The sequence below is a fragment of the Pinus tabuliformis genome, chromosome 3_2, assembly GCF_031772625.1.
Source record: "Pinus tabuliformis cultivar Carrire ecotype Pingquan chromosome 3_2, CPIR1, whole genome shotgun sequence".
In the NCBI taxonomy this organism is placed as follows: domain Eukaryota; kingdom Viridiplantae; phylum Streptophyta; class Pinopsida; order Pinales; family Pinaceae; genus Pinus; species Pinus tabuliformis.
The window spans coordinates 83811783-83824362 of record NC_142302.1 but is presented as its reverse complement, the minus strand read 5'-3'; positions in this window follow the sequence as shown (position 1 = coordinate 83824362).

Here is a 12580-nt window from a genome sequence, read left to right as displayed (position 1 = left end):
CAACATTGTTAGATTTTGATGCAGCTAGTAAGGATTCCTCTAGTGAAGAAAGATGCGTGAGTGAAAATAAATGTGACTCTACTCTTAGTTTAGCATAAAACATAGCCAACTCCTTCGGTTTGTTATCACTTGCCTCTATAGAAATAGTGAAATGATCTTACTGATCCAATACATGCATACCATTGATGCCAAAATCATGACTAGAGGGCTTAGAATTAGGTTTACAAAATGCATCCTTAAAATCCCAACCAAAAGAACCGAAGTCATCATCATTATTACCAAATAGATTGGTATTTAATGGAACATTATCATAAGTCATCTCCGTTGCACTTAACATGTGACCTATGTTATTGCTATCAACAATTGAACACTCTTGCCTGGAGGAATTCCTACTGACCTTTTTAACATGTGTTGCAAAACAACATCTTTTAATTCCCAAACACATGACTCATGGTCTAGCTCATCATTCCCAAATAACTCAGTATTCAACTACATGCTATGGGAGCTAATCCCCTTGACACTTAATGTGTCGACTAGATTATTGGCATCAACATTTGGGGACTCTAATTTTCCCGAAGCTGTATTGAGACACTCCCCAGTATCCTTAGGTATAGAACATTTTTCATTGGTACTCGGGATTGGAAAGTAATATTTTTCAGCTTGCTTGTATAGAGTTGCAATGAAATTATTGAACTGAAGAAAAGTTGTAAAGGATACAGGGGGGAACTATGGGTGCCTAATTGCTATCAAACATTTGCAGAAATTTTTACATGATTTCCAAACATATCAACCTCACTATTTTGATAAAAATCAGCTTTGCCTTTACAAAAAAGTGACAATGGCAAGGATTTTAAGAGATCATCTAGACGGGCTACATGGTTTCGCCTGTGGGCATTTTTCTGACCAACTATACTTTGAATGGAAACAATAGAATTAGAATTATACTTCTCCACTAAAATGGGTTGTTGGGCTTTGACCTATACATTGTGACTTGTAATATGCAGCATGAGTGCCTTGGAGATTTAGGAAATGAAACATAAAAGTTTGATATTAGGCCTTGCATTAAGTAAGAACTCTGCTCCAAGGTTGAATGTCATGATAATAAATTTTCTTAGAAGCGAACTGTGTGATTGTTGTTTTAGTTTATTGCCCAGGTGTAAGCGCTACGCATAGGGCCACACTCCAGAAGCATAGCACCATAGGTAGATCAGCTTGGATTTCCTTTTCTTGACCTGTGTGTGTTGCGGATGCAGGGCTGATCCTTATAAATTGACCTCAACTGATAGAGGTGCCTCATTATTAGTATTACAGATTTCTTTGGTGTGTTAAGTTTGTGTCTTCAACTTCGCCATTCCTTCAAGAGATTTCCACACCTTTATAGCATTCCCATCTTTCTTCAAACTTACATTTGGCATTTTGATGTCCCACCCCTATCAGGTGTCTCTCCTTGATGTAACCTTGTGGATGGCTCTATGCGCAGCGCCAAAGGGATACCCGTAGCACTTTTGAATATGTCTATACACACAACACCTAAGGGCTACACCTAGCGCTCACAATTTTAAAGCCACCAAACATATACACATAATGAAAGAACGTGCTTTCTAATTAATACTCCTTCATCCCAAATTTTGTTCTTTGCATGACCTCAACATGAGCTGCTAAGCTCACTTCATTGACATATCATAAGAGATTCAATTCCAAATATGACTTGAATACATGACATTAAGTCAAAATAGGATATAAAATACCAAGATTGGTATTGGAATTTTCAATTCCCTTGAATTGTGTTGGCTAAGAGAATTTATTGATGTCCATTTTAAGATCATGCCAAAGATATAACAACATAGTTTAATTATTTGTAGCAAGAGACCTTAAACTATCTTTCAAGAGACCTTAAAGTGTGTATTTCCCCCATCCAAATTGCATAGTCTTTACTTTACGTTGGGATAAAGAGAAATGCTTTCCCAGTTGAAATGTCCTATAAATATCCAAGTATTTCTCTCTAGAACCATGAGACCTGTAGCTATAAACCTTTCACCAACAATATCCCTGTCAACAATGTACAGTGCCCTCTATTAGAGCCTAGATTTACCTCAAGTTGAAAAGGTAGGATCCGGGGCCAACATCAAACCGCACTCAGCCTGGTAGCTAGCCCTACCAGGTCAGGAGAGGGCTCTCTCTGGGTCAATCTCAGTGAATTATGGTCTATGGGGTGCTTCAGATGACTGAAATATCCTCTGATTTTAGGCTAGGTATATGTGCAAGAGAGTTTGATTTGATAAAATGGTGATTTGTGGTTCAAAGGGAAAGACACATTTTGGGGTGCAGGGATTGAGGCTCAGTTCTGCAGAGATCTCGATGGGGCAAGGTAGGCAATCGTTTTGGCACTTAAAGTTTAGTGAGATGGAAGGAAAAGACAGGTGAGGCATTGAATAGTTCAAGAGAAAGCATGAATCCTCCTCAAACAGCTAAAAACATCAAACAACTAAAGCAAAATTCAAGTAGAGCATTGCACTTTCAATGAATTCTACTTACACTTGTTTGTTTAGTTCAAAAGAAATAAGATAGGTAATGCAATCACATAAACAAATTCACAATCATAAGGAGAAGAACTGTACCAAGACAAATTGCCACATGAATCCCAAAGAGTGCTACAAATCCTGGTCTCAATTCCTTAGCCAAAATACTGAAAAATGAATGTACAATGAAGCTCAAGGCTTTCTCAAGAGTCCAACCATGCTAATTACTGAAAAATAACATAATATAGACAAACATAGCTCATCCTTGCCTCTAGGGGTCGAGATCACAGGTTTAGGGGCTGATCCAACTGATTCTAAACTAAGAACTAGAAACTAGGCAACACAACAACATGCCTCTAGAAACAAGGGAACTAATTCATTCAGTTTCAAACAACCTCTAAATTGATGAATCTACATATACAAGTGAAAATCCAACATATTTACATCATAATCCATCAATATACGTCAAATTACATCATATATTTTCCATTAGGAAAGTAAAAAAGTCAAACTAGGCAAAGCTCAGTAAAAAACAGAGCAAAACTTGGTCAAACTGGCAATTTTTCCTCTATGCACCACGCGTGATTCTCTATGCATCGTGCCTGTTTGGACCCACTTTTTGAGGCCTTCCCGATGTCCAAATGAGCTCCAAGTGTGCCCGCAGGAAAGGTCCACCTATCTACTTTCCAACCCAACTGTAATTTTTTAATTTGGCCTCCATTTGCCCCTCCAAAAGTTCATTCTCCCAACACTACTTCCTGTGTGTCAAAATAGGGGTAGTGATGTTATTTTTTGAGTGTTTTTTGACCTTTTGAGGGCTCAAAACCTGCCAAAATTTCTTGGCCATAGGTAGACAAGTATAATTTTGCATAAAAAATCTAAAAATGCTGACTTTCCGAGATTTGGAGGCTCTAGAAAAGGCAAGCGCCACGTGGAGCGACACATAGGGAAGAAAAACCTGTTTTTTGTGCCAAAAATTTGCAAAAATACAAAAATTGCTCCAAATTTCTTGAAATTTGAGCTGAGACTTCTCAATCAAGTGCTGTGATGGGCCAAGGAAGCCTCAGCCAAGATTTGAAGTCCTTCATCCTATTTTTTCCTCTTTGATGCTCTCTTCAGCTTTGCTTTCAAATTCCTAATTTTCGCTTGGCACACCAAGTCCCAGGACAAGTAATGATATGACAAGTTTCTAAGCATATTATTATCATTTATTGCCTTCTCTATCTTCATCACCAAGTGGATATTGACTCTTTTGAGCCATGACTCCCTATCGGCATTGATTTCTTGCTCCAAGGAAGTGAACTCCACCCTCCTTCTTTGGGCAGCTTGGTAGTTTTGCCGAATGTTTTGTAACTCCATAACCACCTACTGATCCTCAAGCTGCTTGTTCCTCTGCTCCAAATACTCTATAATCCATTGGGCTCTATCCAAGTTGGTACACAGGGCATCAATGTCTGCCTACTTCTCCTTGACGATCTCTCTAAGGTTTTCACTTTGTGGGCCCATGTCAGTATCATCACCCTCAATGAGGATGAAATCAGTCTCTCGCTCACCTGTGATGATGATGGAAGTGAGGCCCCTTCCACCCCAAGTGGAGATAACACTCGCTTCGCTGCTGCAAACAACCGTCTAGTGCCTCTCTGATAAGAGATGAAAACCGGCACACTAGCGGTCTCATGGTCCTCATGATGATAAGAAGGTCCACCTATCTCATGCCCAGCCTCTGAAGGTCCCTGTGAAGCTCTAAAAAACTCACGAGAGATGAAGTCATCCCAAGTGATGCCCTGTAAACCAAGCTGATGAACAACCACAATTTTGATCAGAGAAAAATGATAAAGCCTATTGAACTGCTGCTGAGGGTTCTTGTGATGCACAAGAGTGGTCATCTTCTCTATGTTTTGGCATATAAAATAAGGAACGTTCATCATCCATACCCAAGTAAAATGCATCAGAAGCCTGATGTGATAAGCATACAAGCGGGAGAATCGGCCCTCACAGGTGAAATAATTCATGATGAGTTTCATTAAAGGAGCATACTCATCCTTGAGGAACCGAAAAGGAAACACTCCCTTGAGCTCTCTCAAAAACCCAGGTTTGATGTATGGTTCATAGTGTTGCTGGTCAATTTTCTACCTCTTATTCCATGTTTCTCCAATGTTTGCTATGTCGGTTGCCAATGAAATGGTTTCTGGTGTTAATGTGAAACTAACACGAGCATGAGTGGCTTGATCACCATGTAAATGCAACACAAATAAGCGGGCCAACTCATGATGGAACTGAATATTAGCAACCTTCTCGCAAAATTCATAACATGACTGATGCTGGAAACAAAAGATGGCAAGAGGGTAGGCCTGCAACTTGACAACAGTGGTTGGTTCTTCACTGATATGTCTCCCACCTCTATGAGGCCTCCTGAGTGCATGTCCCTCTGTGGGTGAGTCACTTTGGGTCTCCTCTTCATAATCATATGAAGGATCAAATGCCATAGCTGCTGATAGACAAATTAGCTTGGAGAAATAGGTGTTGATGTGTCAAACTGTGTTGGACAACCTTTGATGATGTTTGACCTCTGCTACCAAGGGAAAACAATGAAACAAGGGACTGTTAGGAGAAGGAAAAATAATGGGAATTTAGGGACTGTTCGGATAGAGTTAGTTAGGGAAATATGCAATATTTTGGGAGTTTTTGTATAGGGTTAGGGTTTGGGATTTTACAATTAGGATTTTGGGAAAGGGAACTTGGGATAGGGGATTAGTGAATTTAGGGGGGTGGGGGAACATAGGAAACAATGAAATCAAGGGATAAATGGGATAGGGAGTAATGTAGGGATGATGAACTTGGTAGCAAAATAGTTTTTCAAACCCTAGGCAGCAAGTTTCTTCAAATAGTAGGGTTTGATTGTTTTTTACAAGCACCATAAAACACACATCATCAAACCATCATCAAACTTAGATGGAAAACAAATTTGAATATTCTACCTACTTGTATCAAGACCGATTGATGCAATTTGGGGCGATTTGAGCGAGTTTGGAAGTTTCTTGGGCTCTTTAGCTGTGTGCATCGCACAAAACACCCAATGCACCGTGCCCCACCTATGCGCTGCGCCGTTGAAAAAATGAACTAAGTGCTGAGGCCCAGTGTGTTGCGCCGGCTGTATGTGCCGCGCCTCCTGCCCAGTGCACCGCGCCAGCAATCTTACAACGATTTTTACCCAATTTCTCACTTGCTCACCAAAATTTCTCTATCTTGCTTCTATTTTGCAAATGAACTTGTCAAATGAAGGAATAGCTTATAAATAAAGAGCTTTTGAAATTTTGGCCCATGAAACCCACTTTCATAATGTTTTGGATTTGACTTTATTTCTAAACTCTTTTTTCTAGACTTTTCACTTTTTTTTAGCTTTTCAATGAACCACATGACCTGAGCTTTGCTTGTTTTGCAGGTAATGGAGTTTCTGGGGCTAAGGAAGGAAACCAGGGTGTAGATGAAGAAATTTACAATACAGGAAACAAAATTTTCATGATTTTTTACAATAAAAACTAAATACTCTGTTTTTTTCCCAAAACAGAGTTTTGAGGAAAAAACACATTTTCAAATGCTTGGTGATAAAATTTATTGATGTTGCAACCTCCTCATGGCCTACTCGTAATTATTGGACACTTTAACACATTTTTTGATGAAACCCTAATGAAACCCAGACCTAATTTACCATGAAACCCTAAAGACAACTTTTGCAATTTTTGAGATAAAAGGAATACTGTATATGCGTTTTTAAATGAACAAACATGAGCCAACAGGTAGATAACATGAGGGAAAGTGTAGGAATGCCACTACCGTCAGATGATCTATGCGCCTAACTGAATGAAAATGACTGGGTGGGACACCTAATATGAAATGCAACAAGAGGATTTGATCTCTGACGGAGGGATGAAGATACCGACACTAACACCCTTGACATAGGATATCTCTTTCAGTCAATGGCAATTGAGCTCGCCATATGTTGGGATGAGGATTAGAAACACAGAAATAGACCTCAAATGCTATATTCTCTTCTTCTCTATCACAATCCACCCACAAGACTGGCCACTGACATCTCCTGGCTTCCTCTTGATCATTTAATACCTGAACTACTGCACGAGAGGCCTTTGAGTCAACCATTCATTCAGTCATATATTTTGATCTGGTAGTCGGTTTTGGGAGTGTGATATACTGCTCGAAATCTTTTTTCGAGATGCTCATGATAAACATTCTGATGACATGTCTTACACTCAAGATCATGTGCAAAACATCTAACCAAACCAAACCTAGTAAGAGGCCGATTTTGATCACTGTAGGAAGGCTAAAGGACTGACTCTAATAGTGGCACCATCGGGAATGGTAGCTCCTTGGAGATGCCAAGAATCTAAGATATCTGGGAAGATGCAGATTAGTGTCTCATCCATTGGGAAATACAGTCAAATAGTTGCAAACTCAGAACAACTCATACCAATCCAAAAAAACCATATACATACTGCAACTTGTACATTTGGAAACTAAAACAAATGCCAAAAATTGAAAAGCTTCTTTTAGTAGCTTATTTATTTACAAACCTATCCTACTTTGCAGCAAAATCAATAGATCAAGTGATGTTGTAATGCTAGATCAACCAATCAAGTAACTGTGACAAGGATGCTGCTTGGAAGTGCTTCAACCAGGACACAACTGGAAAGGCTGACAGCCATACAAGCACATAATGAGTTTGGTTGTGTAAAAGGAAATCTGATCTATCATTCAAACTGAAAATTGTCTCCATATATGCAGCAATAGGATCGAAGAAACCAGACTCTGTTTGCTAGCCAAACTCCTCAATAAATGCTTCTAGTTAAAAACTATCAATGAAAATATCCATGGGTAACCTCACCTTCTCTTCCTTCTACTGAAAAAGGTCCCCAAAGAATGGGACTTGACAGTTTAGATCCTGGGATTGTATTTGGGTCTCCAATTTAGTTAGATCTCCTTCAATTTTGATGACAAACTATTGCAAAAAAATGAGCTTAACTTCATGGCTACATCAACAACACTTCAAATAAGAAGAAAGAGATGAAGCAAAGTTCTCATCTACCTCATCATCTGTGCACATATCTTCCAATTCTCTAAAGCCTTGAATAGAGGGCACCTCTTTTTTGAATTATTCTATTTCCTCCATCCATGTTTCAATAAAGATATGCCAAAAATCTACAAATGACTTAATAGATCTGATAGGAAAACTTTTAATCCATCTTCCACATTTGCCTTAAAACGAATCAAAGAACAATTTGATGAAGACATATTCCTTTTTTACTCTAAGAATTTTCACAAATGTTCTAAAATTTTATATATGTTCAAGAGTCAAAGCTAGATCTTCCCCATTGAATTTATGGCCATTACTCAGAATATATGCATCCTTTGGTAATTGATTAGCAAAACTAGGAATATTAGAAAAATCAATACATGAATACCTTGAACAAATAGAAGCAACATCTGAGTCCTTCATTTAGCTAGTGGGGTCACCATTAATACTTTGACACTCAGGATTTCGAACAGTGGAGTCGCCAAGTGGATGTTTCAGCCTTCATATGTGTCTAATTGCTGCCCACCATTAGTAACCAGATCTGCAACTTGAATGATATTTCTTGGAGAAGATCTGTCACCTAATCCTTGGAAACGATGCCAATACATTATCACTTAGAATGTACCTCAAGGTTGAGAAAAGGAGATTTTGAGGTAACCACAAACCAAGCTTTCAATTCAACATCTAACCCTACTACACCAAAAAGGGCTCTCTCTTTCCCAACAAAATGTTGCTGCAATAAACAAATTTTAGGCTAGCTATGGAGTGCAAGGATTTTTTTGAAAGGTTTTTGGGTCGAAACAATAAGAGAAAGGATGATTGGGCTATGGAGTCGATGCCAATTTCTACTGGAAAACTTGAGGCAAAGTAAGTGCCATGTTCAGCCAGATAGAAGATTGCAAACATGAGAAGAATAGGGGAGAAAGCCCGATGCCCTGCAGGCATCAAACAGGGGATGGATCTGCATCATAAACTTTAGACGAAAGAGAAACACAAGGTTGCTCAACAGAGAATTTAGCAAAGGATGAATTTTGCACAGACAACCATTACATCTAATAGCATAATCATCATGAAAGGAGCATCACAGGGGATGGATTATTAACACATCTCTTAGATAATGTTGTAACAGGGCAGAAAAAATATAATGTGTAAATGAATTTATGAGAAAAACATATTGGACATTTAAGCACTGTGATGGATCCCATGTCCAAAGGGAAAAAACTGCTTTACTAAAATGATATTCAATAAAACTTTACACAGTTCAAATGCCTCCTCCTGTTGCAAAAATTGAACCCTTATCTTTTAAAAATAATCCTATATATACTAAATTACAAATCTATTTTTATTTCCTCAACATGGGAAATAGGAAATAATAAAATAAAATAAATAATAAAATCCTATCATAAAACAATATTATAAACTAATTTGCAACTAAAATCCCAAAATATCTCAAGAACCATCAGAAGTAGTTTTTAAAAACCCAAATTATGTGAAAGTTTTCCAAGTAGATTAATATTACTATATCTACTCCTTCAAGTGTGGAACCATATTCCACAAAATCTTCCTTTTGACTGCCACCTTGCACCTGCCTGCACAAATTTTGGAGTTGTTAGATCGGCCTACTTTTCATATCCCTTCTTGGATGCTCTTTGACTGCCATTTGTACCCAGAATTCTACGAGCTATACAATAACAAAGTCATACTCCAGCCATCACTGACATAATTAATTAACAATTTCAGCACCAACATGGCCAGGATGATTTAATTTGTCAACCATATCAACCACCGCTTGAATGGAGATAAACTCAAAAATTCCACTGCAAGCACCTCAGAAACTGAACTAAAACTATATGTATATAGAGATCTACCTTTGTTCTTAGATCCTCTTTTGTTGAAGATATTAGCACTGACAGGTTGGATATTGACTCAAAGGCATGTAACGATGAATGTGGAAGGTGTTCAAGCATTGCCTCTATTGAAGCATATTTGAACTAATGCTCCTTACCGTTTTAATAAATCGTTTGACTCCCCAAGATTTTTCTTAGTTGATTGAATTTCATATGTGATCGTTGTTGCCTCCTCAACATCGTTAGATTTCGATGCAGCTAGTAAGGATTCCTCTAGTGAAGAAATATGCATGAGTACAAATAAATGTGACTCTACTCTTAGTTTAGTATAAAACACAGCCAACTCCTTCAGTTTTTTATCACTTGCTTCTAAAGAAACAATGAAATGATCTTATTTATCCAATATATGCCTACCATTGCTGCCAAAATCATGACCAAAGGGCATAGAATTAGGTTCAGAAAACGCATCCTTAAACTCCCAAGCAGAAGAGACGAAGTCATCATGATTATTGCCAAATAGATTGGTATTTAATAGAACATTATCATAAGTCATCTCCATTAAACTTAACATGTCACCTATGTTATTGCTACCAACAACTGAACACTCTTTCCATGTGTTGCGAAAAGGCATCTTTGAATTCCCAAATAGATGATTTAAGGTCTAGGTCATCATTCCCAATAACTCAATATTCAACTGCACGCTATGGGAAGTAATCCCCTTGACACTTAATGTGTCAACTAAATTATTGGTATCAACAACTGGGGACTCTAATTTTCCCGAAGTTGTATTGACACATTCCCCAGTATCCTTAATTATGGAACCTTTTTCGTTGTTACTTGGGATTGGAAATTCATATTTTTCAGTTTTCTTGTATAGAGTTGCAATGAAATTATTGAACTGAAGACCAGTTGTAAAAGATATGGGAGCCCAATTGCTATCAATCTTCTGTAAAAATTTTACATGATTTCCAAACAGATCAACCTCACTATTTTGTTCAAAATCACCTTTTCCATCACCAAACAATGACAATGGCAAGGATTTTAAGACATCATCTAGACGGGCTGCATGGTTTCACCTGTGGGCATTTTTCTCACCAACTTTACTTTGAATGGAAACAACAGAATTAGAATTAGACTTCTCCACTAAACTGGGTTGCTGGGCTTTGACCTGTACATTATGACTTGTAATATGCAGCATGAGTGCCTTGGAGATTTATCAAATGAAACATAAAAGTTGGATATCAGGCCTTGCATTAAGTAGGAACTCTGCTCCAAGGTTGAATGTCATGATAGTAACTTTTCTTAGAAGCTAACTGCGTGATTTTTGTTTCAGTTTATTCCCCAAGTGTAAGCGCTGCACATAGGGCCACACTCCAGAAGTGCAGCGCCACAGTGAGATTGGCTTGGCTTTCGTTTTCTTGACCTATGTGTTTTGTGGATGTAGGGGTTATCCGTATAAATTGACCTCAATTGATAGAGGGACCTCATTATTAGTATTACGGATTTCTTTAGTGCATTTAATTTGTGTCTTCAACTTCGCCATTGCTTCAAGTGATTTCCGCACCTCTATACCATTCCCATATTTCTTCAAATTGACATTTGGCTTTTTTATGTCCCACCCCTATCACCTTTCAATGCCGAGTGTCTCTCCTTGATGTAAGCTTGGGGATGGCTCTACGCGCAGCGCCAAAGGGCTACGCATAGCACTTTTGAATATGGCTATACATGCAGTGCTCATGGTATTAAAGCCACAAAACATATACACATAATGCAAGAACATGCTTTCCAATTGATACTCCTTCATCCCAACTTTTGTTCTTCACATGACCTCAACATAAGCTGCTGAGCTCACTTCATTGACATATCGTAGGATATTCAATTCCAAAGGTGACTTGAATACACGTCATTCAGTCAAAATACAATATAAAATACCAAGATTGGATTTGGAATTTTCAATTCCCTTGAATTGTGCGGGCTGAGAGAATTTATTGCTGTCCATTTTAAGGCCATGCCAGAGATATAACAACATAGTTTCATTGTCTGTAGCAAGAGACCTTAAGTTGTCTTCCAAGATACCTTAAAGTGTGTATTTTCCCCATCCAAATTCCATAGTCTTCACTTTATCTTGGGATAAAGAGAGATGCTTTCCCAATCGAAATGTCCTATGAATATCCAACTATTTCTTTCTAGAACCATGAGACCAGCATCTATTTACCTTTCACCAGCAATATCCCTGTCAACAATGTACAGTGCCTTTTGCACAGGATATCTCTTTCAATCAAAGCAGATTGAGCTCGCCATATTTTGAGATGAGGATTAGCAACACAACAATAGACCTCAAATGCTATGTTCTCTTCTTCTCTATCAGAATCTAGCCACAAGAGTAGTCACTAACATCTCCTATCTACCTCTGGATCATTTAGTACCTGAACTACTGCAAGGGAGGCCTTAGAGTCAACCATTCACTCAATCATATCTTTTGATCCACAAGCTATTTTTGGGAGTGTGATATACCACTAGAAAGAGTTTTCTGAGTTGCTCCTCATAAACATGCCTATGACATGTTTCACACTAAATATCATGTGCAAAACATATAACAAAACCAAACCTAGTAAGAGGCCCATTTTGATCACTATAGGAAGGTCAAAGGACTGACTCTAATAGTATTGATGGCTTTGCTCTCGTAAACAAATTGTCACTTGGGTAATTTTTACGGTAGAAATTATAGAACATTATGAGGATACAAAAAGCAACACCTTTTTTATCCAATTGATAAATCTCAAACAAAAGGGTTCAATGATGGAGCACATTGAGGACTTCCAAAAATTGAACATAAGGGTAAAAGATATTCAAGAGGAGCATAGGATTGATGTGTTCATAGGGACATTAAAGGATAATATCCAACATGAGATTCACCTTTGGGAATCTGATTCATTGGAGAAGGCATTCAGGTTAGAAAGGAAAATGGAAAGCAACATTATGGCAACCACAAAGCATACCACTCACAACCATAAAGATGGAAGCGTTGTTTCCCCTAGCCTTCCACAACCTACAAGGTTGACACCACAACAATTCGAAGAAAAAAGAGGAAAAGGGCTTTGTTACAATTGTGATATCAAATACAT